The sequence below is a fragment of the Eptatretus burgeri genome, chromosome 1 (assembly GCF_056783735.1).
Source record: "Eptatretus burgeri isolate ZD-2024b chromosome 1, Ebu_testis_v1, whole genome shotgun sequence".
Classification (NCBI taxonomy): Eukaryota; Metazoa; Chordata; class Myxini; order Myxiniformes; family Myxinidae; genus Eptatretus; species Eptatretus burgeri.
Window position 1 is genome coordinate 305,459 of NC_140961.1, and position 17,110 is coordinate 322,568.

At 38.2% G+C, this 17,110-nt stretch overlaps 2 long non-coding RNA genes across 2 annotated transcripts in view; one reads left to right on the forward strand and one right to left on the reverse strand.

The window, feature by feature from the left end:
* Positions 1-8,923: 8,923 nt before the first annotated feature.
* On the reverse strand, positions 8,924-11,063 carry LOC147033738 (uncharacterized). Its single transcript, XR_015055135.1, has 4 exons — positions 10,043-11,063; positions 9,776-9,934; positions 9,383-9,440; positions 8,924-9,093 (listed from the first exon to the last, which is right to left on the reverse strand). It is a non-coding gene; the product is annotated as an uncharacterized LOC147033738 (long non-coding RNA).
* A 2,260-nt stretch (positions 11,064-13,323) lies between these two features.
* The window catches only part of LOC147033739 (uncharacterized), a 61,104-nt gene continuing 57,317 nt past the window's right edge, over positions 13,324-17,110 (forward strand). The window contains exon 1 of the long non-coding RNA XR_015055158.1: positions 13,324-13,546. This is a non-coding gene — a long non-coding RNA (uncharacterized LOC147033739). The remainder of the gene's footprint in view (positions 13,547-17,110) is intronic.

The window sequence follows — 17,110 nt, forward strand, 5'->3', positions numbered from 1 at the left end:
TTATATATTATTCATGGATGTGATTTTCAGAGAAATATCAACACAAGATATTGCATAAATAAAATAATGGATTATCTTGAAATTAAACCTGAACTTAGGATAAAATATAGAATTTCGAAAAAAGCCAATAATAAATTAAATAACCTGTTTTCCAAATATATAAATGAATGATTTTTACCCATTTGGGAAAATAAGATAAAATTTGACAACCATAAAAATCTCCCAAATTCATTAAGATGCCTCATAGTTGGTTCAAGTGGATGTGGAAAAACCTGCTTACTTTTAAAGATGCTCCTCACTCCCAACTTTTTAGATTATGATAATTTAATAATTTTCACAAAGTCGAGTTTTCAACCAGAGTATCAACTACTCTCACAAGGTTTTAATGCTGGTCTTCAAAAAGAAGATATAATCGGTTTATTTAAACTTCAAAAAAACCTAAATGATTTTAACATTGAAGATATAATACAACTATTTTGTGATACACAGAGATGTAAAAAGAAATCAAAACCGATAACTTGTATTCTGAGTGATAATACGGATGATATACCGTCTCCCCAAGATTTGGATAAATCCAAAAAGAACCTCGTTATCTTTGATGATTGTGTTAATGAGAGAAACCAAACGGTAATTGACAGCTACTACACAAGAGGGAGACATTCTTCTTGTAATTGTATTTATCTTAGTCAATCGTACTTTCAGCTTCCTCGTCGTTCCATCAGAAACAATGCTCATACTTTTATTTTATTCAAGTTAAATTCAATAGATATAAACAATTTTTGGAGAGACAATTGTTCTACATTATGTAGTAAAAAGGAATTTGGGGATTACATGAAACACACGACTGAAAAATATAAATATATTGTTGTGAAACAAGATGAGATATTAAATGATATTTTTCAATAAATAAATGGATGCGAAAGAAAGAGCAAGAAGATTTAGGGAACATCAAGAGTTGGTTTCAAAAGTTGTAAAACAGCAGGAAGACATAAAGAAGAAACACAGACAGAAACTAACGGGCGAAGAAGCATTTGAAAGAAAACAAGAGAAATTTTTTAAACCACTTTTAAAAACTTCCCAAGGAAAAATGAAAGATGTTTCCACAGTTCCCACAGTAGAATATACTCCTAAAAAACTTCAAATGTTAACAGATTTCAGTCAAATGACGGAGGAAGAATTAGAGCATTTAGGAGAATTAGAATATGATGATGAAGGTTTATTTCAACAACTGGAAGAGATTAATCGACACCCTGATTATATTGTGAATGCTCTTCAAAACAATGAATATTCAGCAGATTCAAAAACCAAAGCAGGACTCATTCCAACAGAACAATCAGCAATATTTCATCTTGTTCAAGAAACGGTATTGATATTTAATGATGAATTAAGGTTCTTGGGTTCTGCTCAACCCTCTGTTAAACTAACTCCGAGATTAATGTTTCTTCTCACAAAAGATGGAAGACAAGGTTCAACTGTGAGGGATGAATCAAAGTATATTGATAAACCATTGGATATGGAAAATAATGATGATAGAGTATATATTGATCTGCTGAACACTCTAAATTATAAGGTTATTCTTTCTGGTAAAAGTCGGAAGAATGAGAAGGAGAAACACATTATTCAGGCTTTAAGTATCCTTGGTTCAGGTGTTAGTTTTCTTCCAAATGACCCATCGCAATTAGTTAATAGACTGTTATTGTTGTTAGGCAGTAAGAAGGCTGGAAATAACAATTGTTTTAATGAAGCATCAGCCATTTTAGACCAGTTGATGAACATGAAAATAATTAATAAATATCAATATAAAGACATTTTATCTCATATTAAATAAGATGAGAAGCACAATCCTTAGTTTCAATTTCACAACAAGCGATCACACATCTTCATTCCCATACCCACTACAACTTGACACAACAAAAGAATATGAGGCATCTTTATTGTCCATGGAAACTTATAATACCTTATTTAATATAACCGAGAAAAATGACAAGTTTAGTTATAATCCGGGAAGTGGATACAAAACGATAACAGTCTCACCCGGAGCATATGAGATTTCTCAAATATCTTCCGAAATTGCTCGTCTTATGAAAGAACAGGGTGATGAACCAAAAAATATTGTTATAAACATTCAAAAACATACTTCAAAATCAACAATTAAAGTTAAAAATAACTACAAGGTTGATTTCACAATTGATAATTCATTTAGAGAGTTATTGGGTTTCTCCTCAAAAAGATTGAAACTAATGGGACGTTTTACAGTGATAATGTCATTCAAATATCCTCAGGAATAAATTCGGTGTTAATTCACTGTGATTTGATTGATGGTGCTTATAATGATGGGAAAAAAACAAATACAATATTTTCATTCAGCGCATACTCAACCCCAATTGGTTATAAATTCAATATGGAACCCAAAAATTTGGTTTATCTACCTGTGTCAGGAAAAACCATACACAGAGTAAATTTTAGGATAACCGACCAAGATAATCGTGTGATTTCTTTAAATGGAGAAGTTATATCCATCAGAATTCACCTTCGTGAAGTTTTCCAATAAATAAATACGATGGTTATTGTGAGGAAACATGAGTTGGGAAAATATAAAATAATTACAGGGGATGGGATATTCCTTTCCCCATACTACAAGGGTGAAGGTATGTATCTTGGTAGAGGATACTATAAACCTAAGAGACAAAGGGGTGTTGGACATCAATTTAGAGGAGATGGGATAATTGATACTCTCATGGGTATTGGTTCAACTATTCTTAAACATAAAGATCTAATTGGTTCAACTGCTTCTGCTGTGGGAAATGCAGCAGGTGCTGTAAAGAGTATAAAAGATGCTCAGAAGGAATCTCATAAATTACAAGCAATAAAAGAAATTAAGAAAGGCAAAACTCAGTTGTCCCCCCAAGAACGACAGAAAATAATTCAAATACTTGGATCAGGGTTTCAAAAGTTTTAACATCTTTTTTTTCCTAAATAAATACAAGTATGGAAGCAATTGATAGTATCTATGATTTGGATGATACTATTATTATCTCAAACTCCACTAAAAAAGATTACTTCAAGGTAAATGCAATAACTGGAACAGACTGGAATACGAATGGTACAAAAAGTTTTGAAATAAATAATCAACAAACCTATTTGAATCTCTCCGAAAGTTTCTTGTTGTGTAAATTTAAATTCACTAAGGCTGGGAATAACACAAACGCTACACTTGTAAATGATTTCTTCTGGAAAATGTTTGATAGTGTGCGTTTGTATATTGGAACACAAGAAGTTGAAGCGGTTGATTATGTCTCTGCTGTATCTGAAATGATAAAATTTACACTCTATACATTCAGTGATAGAATGGGAAAGGGGTCTGTCGAAGGTTTTATTCCTGATATGTCAACGGGAACAAACACAGACCCTGGATATACTCAAAGGAAAGGAATGTATAATGATGATACAAAAGCAGAAAATAGTTTTACTGTGGCAGTTCCTCTTAAAGGTATATTTGGATTTTGTGATCATGATAAAGTTCTGTATGGCCTTAAAATTAGATTTCAACTACAAAGGAATGATAATGAAAATCGATTGCTTTTTGGTGTTGGTAGTGCTTTTGGTGATCAGAATAAATTTGTAATTGAGGAAATGAGTTGGTATATCAGTGAATATACTCCTAATCTTAAAACAGAAGAGATGTTGAATCGAAGACTTAACTCAAAGAAACCACTCAGTGTATCATACCTCAAAAGAAGATGTCAACACGTTAAACTCAATCAAACTACTTACACGTGGAATTTGGGTGTTCTGGAAGGAAAGCCACGATATCTGTGGATCATTTTTAAAAAGCCAGATGGTGATACTGCGACTGATAAGAATAATGCATTGAGTGATAATGCAAAGGTGAAACAACTTCGCGTTTCTCCAGATGGAACATTTTATCCACGAGATAGATTGGAAATTAATTGGGAAAAAAATAATTTTGCTGAAGCATACAAGTCTTACCAAAAGGTGTGTGAAAGTAATGGAAATAAAGAACCTATTTTGGATAAGACAGCATTTAAAAGTTTGTATACAATCTATGCGTTTGACCTGAGCGCTCAAAAGGAAACTATAAAGTCTAATCGAGTGGATACTTCCCTATACATTGAAAGAGGAGAGAGTGAAGAAGTTGATACATATTGTTTGCTTTTGGAAGAAACAGAATTGCAGATTAATACAGATAATGGTGTGATGATTAGTCTCACATAATGTTTTGTTAAATAAATGAGTGGCAAAGTACCAACTGGGGTATATGTTAATCAAATCAATCTTCATAAACTATCATCTTGTGTTCAAAATCAAAAGCCTTGTACGATTAACGTTAATACAATTCAGAGAAAAGGAGCAGTAAGAATTGATGTTTTTCTCACAAGAGAACAGGTTAAAATCTTGAATGACACTGGCTCACTTAAAATTAAAATGACAAAACCAATGTTGAAAAAATATTCAATAAGAGAGACGAGTGGAGGATTTCTCCCATTTCTAATTCCTTTATTTGCTGGTTTAAGTGAGGTTGGAGCATTGACGGGTGGTATTTCAACAGCGGTGAAAACTGCCAACAAAAGGAAGGCTCAACTCCAGGCTCAAAAAGAATTGGAAAGACATAACAAAGAGTTGGAGAAACAAATTAGTGGAAGTGGTGTAATTGTAGATTTTGCTGAAAAACTTGAAGGTCTGCCTGATAAAGCGAGATTGTTAGTTGGAGATATGCTTTCTTCTATAGCACAAGCAGGTGTAAAATTAACGAAAAGAGGTAATGGATTATATCTTTCTAATAAATAAATGAGCATTGATGAGTGGTTGAAAGAATTTGGAAAGAATACAACATCAAATTTACAACTTGTCAAATATTGTAAGAAATTAAAAATTCATAATGTGGTTATTTGTATGAGAGATGAATTAACAAATGTGCCGAAACATACAAAGAATATTATTATGAACTTCGAAGATAATAATGGGAACATTTCTCATTGGGTTTGTATTTTTAATAGTCAAGACAAATATTATTTTGATAGTTTTGGTCTTCCACCACCTGTTGAAGTCATAAAATTCTTACAGAATGGTGTTTATCAAACATTTCAAGTCCAAGAATTAAATTCCAAGTGGTGTGGCCAATTATGCCTATATGTGTTATTTCAACTCAACAAAAATAAAAAATTTTATGATATTATTTTTAATCTAATATAAATGACTTATGTTGGTAAAGATGGTTCTATCGTTGGTGTATCTCAAGAACTGGATATTGATTTCTCAAATTATTACACAAAGGCACAGGCTGAACGACATAAATATAATATAACCAAAAATATTAACATGAAAAATGCTTATAAATTAAAAAATTATCCAACCCCAACTGAAGCGAATGACTTGGTGAGATTAAGTGATTTATCACAATATATATACTTAAATAAAACGGCTGTGTATTCCAAAGATACAGAAGTGTTGATATTATCTCCAGGTCATACAGAATTCACAGTTCGAATTAAAATAAATTTTTATAAAGAAGGGCGTATCGTTTGTATGAGAATAGAACAATGGGGGTATGATATGAATGATTTAGGGTATAATTGGTCATTTAAAATTAACCTCGAAGACCTGGAACAATTAAATCAGTCTCGTAAGGAAGAATATTATCCACTTGGTATCGAGAATGAGTTTTGTGGGGCTACGATTAGTAAACAACAAATAAAAGAATTTAATAAGGGTAAATATAATAATGGTTTTGCCCTTGTTTATCTCATGAAAACAGAAAAAACAGGATTATATATAATAAGTAAGGAAATACAAAATGATTTAACTATGGGAAGATGGGGAGGTGTTTCGTGCCATAATATTATTCTAACATATATTTCTAATACATAAATGACAGCAAGAAGGCTTCAAGAAAATTATCATTTCTGTGTTCAAGCATACCTTCAAGAAAAGGGTATTCGGTATTTTACTAAATATGTTCTACAACATAAGAATGAGGTATTTTCAATAAAAGATTGGCATTATGCTGATGTTGATAAACCGACAACTTTAGATTTAATTAGAATGTTAAATAATGAAAAAATTATAAAGTTAAGAAAAGGTAAGGCTCTTTTAGAAATTCAAAAGAAATTTTATTGGTTTCCTGTTGTAAAAAAATTATTTTGGATACAGGAATAACAAGAAATCCTGATGAATATATGTATAATATTCTATGGGGTGTAAGCGATTCAAGGATAGTAAGGGATGAGGAAGGAGTTGAAGAAGAGAGGGAAGAGGAGGAAAAGGAGAAGAGAGAGAAGGAGGAGAGGGAGAAGAAAGAGAAGGAGGAAAGAGAGAAGAGAGAGAGGGATGAAAGGGAGAAGAGAGAGGGAGGAAAGAGAGAAGAGAGAGAGGGAGGAGAGGGAGGAAAGAGAGTGGATGAATAAATATCAAAATATGGAAACCAGTGAGATTCAAAAAAGAATAGGGGTATTACAGAAAATAACTCAACCCACCGAGGAGGAAAACAAAGAATTGATAAGTCTATTTACAATACTTTCGACAAGACTATTGACATCGAGAAGACATGTATTTTAATTCAAGTTTTTCATTTTTTTTTTTCTTAAATAAATGGGGGAGAGAGTGAAGGCATTTCTAAGGATTCTTTATGTTTTAAAAATTAAGATTCAAATGTGCATGTTGGAAACTAAAAAGGTTTTTGCACTCTGCAGGAATTTTTCTCATAAATAAATGAGTTATTGTCTCAAATGTAAAAAGAAAACTAATACTAAAAATATTTCATATATTAAAAGTAAAAATAACAGGGTCATACAAAAAGGTATATGTTCGGTGTGTGGTTCAAAAAAAAAATAAATTTATCTCCCAACACAAACAAGCAGGAGATATACAAAAGTTTTTATCAGGAAGTAAATTTACAACTACTGGAATACCAGGAGAATTACATCTTCCAGGGTATTCTTTCTGTGGTCCAGGCACAAACTTGGATAAAAGATTAGATGAGGCAGACAATCCTAAATCCTGGAGTAAGCCTATCAATAGAGTTGATGAAGTGTGCATGAGACACGATATTGATTATGGGAATACCACAACGTTGGAAGAAAAGCATGAAGCCGATAGAGAAATGTTGTATAATTTGTCTCTGATACAAAATCCAACCTTGAGAGAAAAAGTTGATCGGTTCATTGTGAAGAAGATGATCAGTGCTAAATTGAAACTTGGACTTGGAAATTCAAAAAAATTGTAAGCTCTAATGATGTCATTAAGATTGAAGAGCAATTAGCTGATGAATTACATAAACCAATATTCACAAAGTTTCAGAGAAGGAAAGTTTATTCCAAGGAAGTAGATTATATCTGGTCTGCTGATTTGATTGAACTCAATAATGATAAGGGGTACAAGTATGCTTTAACCGTTATTGATTTGAGGAGTAGATATGTGTGGGTTGTCCCTTTAAAAAACAAAACAGGTAATACTCTTATGTTAGCTTTTCAACAGATATTTAATAAAAGTAAGAGAAAACCTAAAAAATTGTGGACTGATGAGGGTAGAGAGTTTTATAACAAGACATTTTTGAATTTTCTAAAAAATAACAGTATTACATTATACAGTACCTTTAATGAAGGGAAGGCAGTTGTTGTTGAACGTTTTAATCATACCTTAAAAGAGAGACTATATAAAAAATTCACACAACTCGGTTCACAACAATGGTCGTCTTTTATTCAGGATATTGTGGATAAGTATAATGACACGATTCACACGGCAACAAATATGAAACCATCAGAAACATTTACAAAATTAAAATATGAAAAAGAGATTAATGTCAGAAAACCTAAGTTCAAAGTTGGTGATATCGTAAGAATATATAGGTGGAAATCTCATTTTGAAAAAGGTTATACGAAAAGATGGACCAACGAGCTTTTTAAAATTGTTGATGTAATAGATACGGTTCCTTGGACTTCTAAGATATATGATTTGGAAGGGGAAGAGATTTTAGGTTCATTTTATTCACAGGAATTACAAAAGACAAAGATGAATTGAAATTTTTTGACTCTGCCCCTTTTTGACTCCACCCACACAAGCCCCGCCCACACAAGCCCCCGCCCACACAAACCCCACCACACACCCCCCCACACCCCCCCCACAAGCTCCAATAAATTGAATTTTTTTGACTCCGCCCCTTTTTGACTCCGCCCACACACGCCCCTCCCACCGAAGCCCCGCCCACACAAACCCCACACAAACCCCACACAAGCTCCACACAAGCTCCACACAAAAACTCCACACAAGCTCCACACACACAAACCCCACACAAGCTCCACCCATATTCATCATATTCACATAATTAGTGATTAGTTAATTAGTTCCCCACACACACACAACATGTTTATTTAATTAAAAAATTATCCAACCATCCACACAAGCTCCACTCATCCACCCATCCCCCATCTCTCCACCCATCCATTTATCCACACAAACCTCATCCACATAAGCCTCATCCACATTCCCCCCTCCCACACAAGCTCCACCCACATAAACCCCTGCCCATATAAACCCTCCCCACATAAGCCCTGCCTACACAAGCTCCACACAAAAACTCCACACACATAAACCGCTGCCACACAAGCTCCACCCACATAAACCCCCACCCACACAAGCCCCACCCACACAAGCCCCACCCACACACACACCCCGCCCACACAAGCCCCTCCCACACACACCCCACCCACACAAGCCCCCACCGAAGCCCCGCCCACACAAGCCCCATCCCCCTCATCCCCCTGTGCGCCCCACCTTTGACCCACCACCTCCCTCATCCCACCCCCACCCTTCCCCACACACACACATGGGGAGGGGAGGGATGGGATGAGGGGGTGATGGGTCATTGGGGGAGCGCACCTACACCCCCCTCCCCCCCCAACCCCTCCTTTACATCTCTTTTATTCTTTTCTTGTAATTCAGAATCAAGTAATTGTAAACAAAACAAATATAATTTATTAATATTGAAAATATTAAATATTCATTTGCGAGAATGTATAATCTTTCCCAGCAATCTTCTTCAGATGTCTTGTGATTTCGAAACTCAGACACCATATTCTGTTTTGAAACAAAAAGTGGATAATAATTAGGTTCTATAAAGATAATTACATGGTAATATGAATAAGCCTCGTTGACCACTGAATTAACACACCAGGAGCCTGTCATCCTTTCAAGGTCAATAAAATGAATTCCAGTGTACTGACAAAACCACGTCCAAACTAATGATGCAACCAACATAAGGCGACATTCTAAAGAGAGAGTGATATTAATAATAATTCAGAAATATTTACCTCCAGAAAATCATGTGTTGTACGAGTGATATTAATAATAATTCAGAAATATTTACCTCCAGAAAATCATGTGTTGTACAAGATTGCTTCAACAGCTGATGTTGTGCGATAGTGCTGAAAAAAAATAATAATAAGTCAAGGGTATAGATGAAGAGACAGACAGGGAAAGCAACACACACACACACACACACACACACACACACACACACACACACACACACACACACACACACACACACACACACACACACACACACACACGCACACGCACACGCACACGCACACGCACACGCACACACACACACACACACACGTGCCTCACCATTGGTTTAATTCATTCGAGATCAGAGACCAGTCATTATAAATCATTGGCCTCTTCAATAAGAGCAGAGAGAGGTAGGTCGAAAGACAGACAGAGAGAGAGAGAGGCACACACACACGTGTCTCACCATTGGTTTAATTCCTTCGAGATGAGAGGACGTGATAAGACTTCATGCCACTCATTGTAAATGTCTTTCAATTCTCTTCTAAAATCATTGATCTCTTCAATAAGAGTATTAATTTCATGAACCACGTCGTGATATGTAAACTCAATTTCTTCCAATGCCCTGTCAGGGAAAAAAAAAATATATATATATATATATATCAGAATTATCATGATTTAATTAATAATCATTTGCTTCATCGTTCAAAGAGAAAAGCATACACAAACTTACCAACTCTGTAGTGGGCTGTTGGCTTCATCGGAAGAAAGATCGTCCATGCCTCAGTTGTAAAAATGAAAATCCCGTCTGGCAGAAACTTTGTCTGGCGAACCGCTTATAAAGCAACGATGAGGAGATTGCTTAATCATTGGGTGTGGGCACAGGAAATGACAAGCTTCTCTTAATGATCTCATCTGGCCACCGCCCGAGTTGCAAATCATTTTTGTACATAAACCACGCCATAAAAGTTTTGATTCAAATGTTTTCAGTTCGTGTTCTGAGATAAAATATAAACACGAGACCTTGTCTCACAGAATAGTTCCTATTTTTTCACAGCATGACAGTCCAAAACCACTTCCTCATTCACACAGCACGGCCGTGTCAAAAAAAAACACTTCCTCATTTTCACGGCATGAACTGAAAACATTTGAAACAAAACTTTTATCATGGCATGGTTTATGTACAAAAATGATTCGCAACTCGGGCGGTGGCCAGATGAGATCATTAAGAGAAGTTTATCATTTCGTAATGGCACAAAAGGGGTATCTTAAAAAATATAAAGATTCAAATGTTTTGTTTTTCAATATTTTAGATGGGGATTATTGTGCAAAGAAAATTAAACTATTGAAGGAATTTGAGAATGAACAAATGTTTATAGGTTCAATGAGTGAGCTAAACAATATGCATTGGTTATTTGATAAAGAGTGCCCCGAGGCTTAGACGTTTCAGATATTTCTTTCGAATCACCTTTAACAAATCTTTATCTTGTTGTATGGGTTATTTGAATAGAGAGTGCCCCGGGGCTTAGGCGTTTCAGATATTTCTTTAGAATCACCTTTAACAAATCTTTATCTTGTTGTATGGGCTATTTGAATAGAGAGCCCCTAGGTTAAAAGGGGAAATAAAAAAATGACCGTTTTTACAGCCATTTTTCCCTGCTGTGCAGGGGTTTGGCTTTTTCTTGAGGCAATGTTTTATGGCCGGATGCCCTTCCTGACACCAACCCTGATCGCCTCTTACGACACACAGGGATATGGTACATCTATTCTAACCGGGGCATACACCGGGACCAGTACACTGGCACTCATTTCGCCGACCTCGGAAGGATGGCAGGCTGAGTCAACCCCCTGGTGTTAATTCAGCAGCCAACGGGATTTGAACTCAGGACCCTGGGATCCCAAGCCGCCACCCTAACCACTAAGCCAACACCAGGCTCCAGGTTAAAAGGGGAGACAAATAAATATACCTTGGGCTAAAAAGGGGATTTATTTTTTTAGGGGAAAAAAAAGAAAAATTTCATGGCTGAAAATCCCCCATTCATTTACATGGGGAAAAGTGAGCCAGAACCAGTATTCTTTCCCTACATATATATATATATATATATATATATATATATATATATATATATATATATATATATATATATATATATATATATATATATATATACATATACACTGATGAGCCAAAAGATTATGACCACCTGCCTAGTATGCTGTGGGTCCTCCGTATGCCACCAAAACAGCGTCGACCCGCCGAGGCATGGACTCCACAAGACACCTGAAGGTGTCCTGAGGTATCTGGTCCCAAAACATCAGCAGCAGATCCTTCAATTCCTGTAAGTTGTGAGGTGGAGCCGCCGTGGATCAGACTTGTCCGTCCAGCACATCCCACAGATGCTCAATCGGATTGAGATCTGGAGAATTTGAGGTCAGGGAAACACCATGAACACTTCATCATGTTCCTCAAACCATTCCCGAACAATGTGTGCAGTGTGGTAGGGCGCATTATCCTGCTGAAAGAGGCCACTGCCATCAGGGAATACCATTGCCATGAAGGGGTGTACCCAGTCTGCAACGATGTTTAGGGAGGTGACATGTGTCGAATTGACGTCCACATGAATGGCCGGACCCAGGGTTTCCCAGCAGAACATTGCCCAGAGCATCGCACTCCCTCCACCAGCTTGTCATCTTCCCACAGTGCATCCTGGTGACATCACTTCCCCAGGTAAACGGCACACCCATACACTGCCATCCACGTGATTTAAAAGAAAATGGGACTCATCGAACCAGGCGACCTTCTTCCACTGCTCCAAGGTCCAGTTCCGACGCTCGCGTGCCCATTGTAGGCCCTTTCCACGGTGGACAGGGGTCATTATGAGCACTCTGACTGGTCTGCAACTTCGCAGCCCCATACACAGCAGGGTGTGATGCACTGTCTATTGTGACACATTCCTCCCGTGACCACCATTAAAATTTTCTGTGACTTGTGCCACAGTAAACCTTCTGTCGGTTTGAACCAGATGGGATAGCCTTCGTTGCCCTCGCGCGTCGATGAGCCTTGGGTGCCCAACACCCTGTCGCCGGTTTGTGGTTTGTCCCTCCTTGGACTTCTGTTGGTAGGTACTCACCACTGCCTACCAGGAGCACCCCATAAGCCTTGCCATTTCAGAGATGCTGTGACCCAGTCATCTGGCCATAACAATTGGGCCCTTGTCAAAGTCGCTCAGGTCTTTACTCCTGTCCATTTCTTCTGCATCCAACACGTCAACGTCAAGAACTGACTTTTCACTTGCTGCCTTATATATCGCACCCCTTGACAGATGCCATTGTAACAAGATAATCAATGTTATTCACTTCACCTCTCACTCTCAGTGGTCATAATGTTTTGGCTCATCAGTGTATGTACATTTTCATATTTATCCCCATGTATTATTATTAACGGTATTATTAATACCCACTTGATTGAAGCTTGTGTGATTACAAACATGAGCCCATGGACATGCATATAAAAGCAAATGGGGACATAATTGATACAGCTCTGTATTCTAATTGCTACTTCAACATACTTATGCTTTTAAATGCTTGTAAAGGTATAAAGTCTATTGCCAAGCATCGCAATAAGCTGAAGTTGGTTTGTCACCATGTATGGAGTTGTTCACCAAGAAGGATCATGGGTAAAAGATCATCTGACCCAGAGTTGAGGCAAATGAAGGTGTCTTTGTATTAAAAACGAAACATGTTTATCACGTCCTTGAAGAGAGGAAGCCGCCCACGTATACTGCCCTCTGGCCCTTTGTGCTGTGAATCGAACTGTTGGCTTGTAATGAGTGGGAGATGATTTCCCATGCTCACACACAAACCGCATATGGTGTTCTGCGAATTGAGAGATTGAGGAACATTGGGTGATATGTAGTTTTGCGAAGATAACATGTACTTCCATTACCCCTACTCTGCTCGTATCTATGCAAATTATTTTGCTATAAAAATCTCGGCTTGTGAACAGAACTCTGAGAGAGGGAGGTATACGGGGACTCATCTTGGTGTTTCTTTATACACTTGCCTCTTCCCGTGTATACGAATAAATGGTTCAACTATCATTGGGACTGGAGTTACTGGAGTTAGGTTTGATTCCACTGGAGGCTCAAGTAATTCCACAACACCGATGCTCGCCATCTAACTTGACAGAGCTTGAGCAAATCTGCAAGGAAGAATGGAAGAAAATCCCCAAATCCAGGTGCGCAAAGCTGATAGACATACCCAAGAAGACTCGAAGCTGTAATCACTGCCAAAGGGGCTTCTACAAAGTATTGACTCAGGGGGTTGAATACTTATTGATGCAAGACATTTCAGTTTTTCATTTTTAATCAATTTGTAAAAAATTCTCAAAACATGTTTTCACTTTGGCATTTGTGGGATATTTTGTGTGGATTGGTAACTATTTTTAATAATATTTTATTTTATCTAGTTTAAATTCAGGCTGTAACACAACAAGATGTGACAAAAGTCGAGGGGTGTGAATACTTTCTGGAGGCATTGTACATGTCCAGTGCAGAGAGAAAATAAACACCCCCTTTCAAAAATTTCACCTCTTGTTGCCTTGGATAATTTTTGAAGTTTGTTTTTCACTCGGAAGTTGTGGGTTACAATATGTGAATGAAGGTGGAAAAAGTCTGGTTTAATGCAATTTAATTCCAGGCCACAAGGCAACAAAAGGTGAAAATTTTGAAAGAGGGTATAGACTTTCTATAGGCGTGGTATATGTGGTTGTACTATAAGCCTGTTGTTGGCGCAGTGGTAAGGGCAGTGGCTTGGGACCCAAGAGGTCCTGAGTTCAAGCCCCGTTGGGACACTGAATTTATATATATATATATATATATATATATATATATATATATATATATATATATATATATATATATATATATATATATATATATATATATATATATATATATATAATGTGTATATATATATAATGTGTATATATATATAATGTGTATATATATATAATGTGTATATATATATATATATAATGTGTATATATATATATAATGTGTATGTGTATATATATATATGTGTATATATATATATATATATATATATATATATATATATATATATATATATATATATATATATAAATAAATATATATAAACCAAGTCGAAAACACCAGGGGGTTGACTCAGCCTGCCATCCTTCCGAGGTCGGCGAAATGAGCACCAGTTGTACTGGGCCCGGTGTATGCCCCGGTTAGAATAGGTGTACCATATCCCTGTGTGTCGTAAGAGGCGACCAGGGTTGCGTCAGGAAGGGCATCCGGCGTAAAAACCTATGCCAAATCATTATGCGGACAACAAAACGAATTTCCATACCGGATCGGTCGAGGCCCGGGTTACCAACGACCGCCACCGGTACCGGTGGTCAGTAGGGTACCAGTGGAAATTGTGCTACTGCTGGGCGAAGGAGGAGAAGGAGACGGGGAAGGCGAGTCCGGAGGCAGTGGGAGAGGGGGAAGGGTAGAAGTGTGGAGGTGAGAGTTGGAACTCTGAATGTTGGGACGATGACTGGCAAAGGGCGAGAGTTGGCTGATATGATGGAGAGAAGAAAGGTGGACATACTGTGTGTACAAGAGACCAAGTGGATGGGGAGTAAGGCGAGGAGCATTGGAGGTGGTTTCAAACTGTTCTACCATGGTGTGGATGGGAGGAGAAATGGTGTCGGGATAATCCTGAAGGAAGATCATGTCAAGAGGGTATTGGAGGTGAGGAGGGTGTCTGACCGAGTGATGAGTGTGAAGTTGGAAATTGAAGGGGTGATGATGAATGTCATCAGTGCATATGCCCCACATATGGGGTGTGAGATGGAATATAAAGAAGATTTCTGGAGTGAGTTAGATGAAGTGGTGGAGAGTGTATCCAAGGATGAAAGAGTGGTGATTGGAGCAGATTTCAATGGACATGTTGGGGAAGGGAATAAAGAGGATGAGGAGGTGATGGGTTGGTACGGTCTCAACAAGAGAAATGTGGAAGGGCAAATGGTGGTAGAGTTTGCAAAAAGAATGGAAATGGCAGTGGTAAACACATATTTCAAGAAGAAAGAGGAACACAGGGTGACATACAAGAGTGGAGGAAAGTGCACACAGGTGGATTACATCTTAAGTAGGAGATGCAACCTGAAAGAGATTAGTGACTGTAAGGTTGTGGCAGGGGAGAGTGTAGCTCGACAGCATCGATTGGTGGTCTGTAGGATGACTTTAGAGGTGAGGTTGAGGAAGAGAGTGAGGGCTGAACCAAGGACCAGATGGTGGAAGCTGAAGGAGGAAGACTGTTGCGTGAAATTTAGGGAGGAGGTGAGACAGGCGTTGGATGGTGGTAAAGATGGGTGGGATGATTGGGCAACGACAGCAGAAGTTGTGAGGGAGATAGCTAGGAAGGTACTTGGTGTGACATCTGGACAGAGGAAGGAAGATAAGGAGACTTGGTGGTGGAATGAGGAAGTACAGGAAAGTATAAGGAAGAAGGGGTTGGCGAAAAAGAAGTGGGATAGTCAGAGAGATGAAGAAAGTCGGCAGGAGTACAAGGAGTGCCGTCGAAAAGCAAAAAGAGAGGTGGCTAAGGCCAAGGAAAAGGCATATGACGAGCTGTATGAGAAGTTGGATACAAAAGAAGGGGAAAAGGATTTATACCGATTGGCAAGACAGAGGGACCGAGCTGGGAAGGATGTGCTGCAGGTTAGGGTGATAAAGGACGCAAATGGGAATGTGCTGACGAGCGAGGAGAGTGTGTTGAGAAGGTGGATGGAGTACTTTGAGGAGCTGATGAATGAAGAAAATGAGAGAGAGAGAAGGTTGGAAGAGATGGAGATAGTGAATCTGGAAGTGGGGTGGATCAGTAAGGATGAAGTGAGGACTGCTATGAAGAAGATGAAAAGTGGAAAGGCGGTTGGCCCAGATGGTATACCAGTGGAGGCATGGAAGTGCTTAGGAGAGATGGCAGTGGGGTTGTGAACCAGATTGTTTAATAAAGTCTTGGAAAGTGAGAGGATGCCGGAGGAGTGGAGATTAAGTGTGCTGGTTCCGATTTTCAAGAATAAGGGTGATGTGCAGAGCTGTGGAAATTACAGAGGGATAAAGTTGTTAAGCCACACCATGAAGTTGTGGGAAAGAGTAGTGGAAGCTCGGTTGAGAGGAGAGGTGATGATCTGTGAACAGCAATATGGGTTTATGCCAGGAAAGAGCACCACTGATGCGATGTTTGCTTTGAGAATGTTGATGGAGAAGTATAGGGAAGGCCAGAAAGAGTTACATTGTGTGTTTGTGGATTTAGAGAAAGCTTATGATAGGGTGCCAAGAGAGGAGTTGTGGTATTGTATGAGGAAGTCGGGAGTGTTGGAAAAGTATGTGAGGATCGTGCAGGATATGTATGAGGACAGTGTGACAGCGGTGAGGTGTGCGGTAGGAATGACGGACCGGTTTAAGGTTAAAGTGGGATTGCACCAAGGATCGACTCTGAGCCCTTTCCTGTTTGCAATGGTGATGGACAGGTTGACGGACGAGATCAGACTGGAGTCTCCATGGACCATGATGTTCGCGGATGACATCATGATCTGTAGGGAGAGTAGGGAGCAGGCTGAATCGAGCCTTGAGAGGTGGAGGTACGCACTGGAGAGAAGGGGAATGTTAGTCAGTAGGAGTAAGACGGAGTACATGTGCGTAAATGAGAGGGAGGGTGGTGGTATGGTGCAGTTGCAAGGAGTTGAGGTGGGGAAGGTGGATGGGTTTAAATACTTGGGATCAAC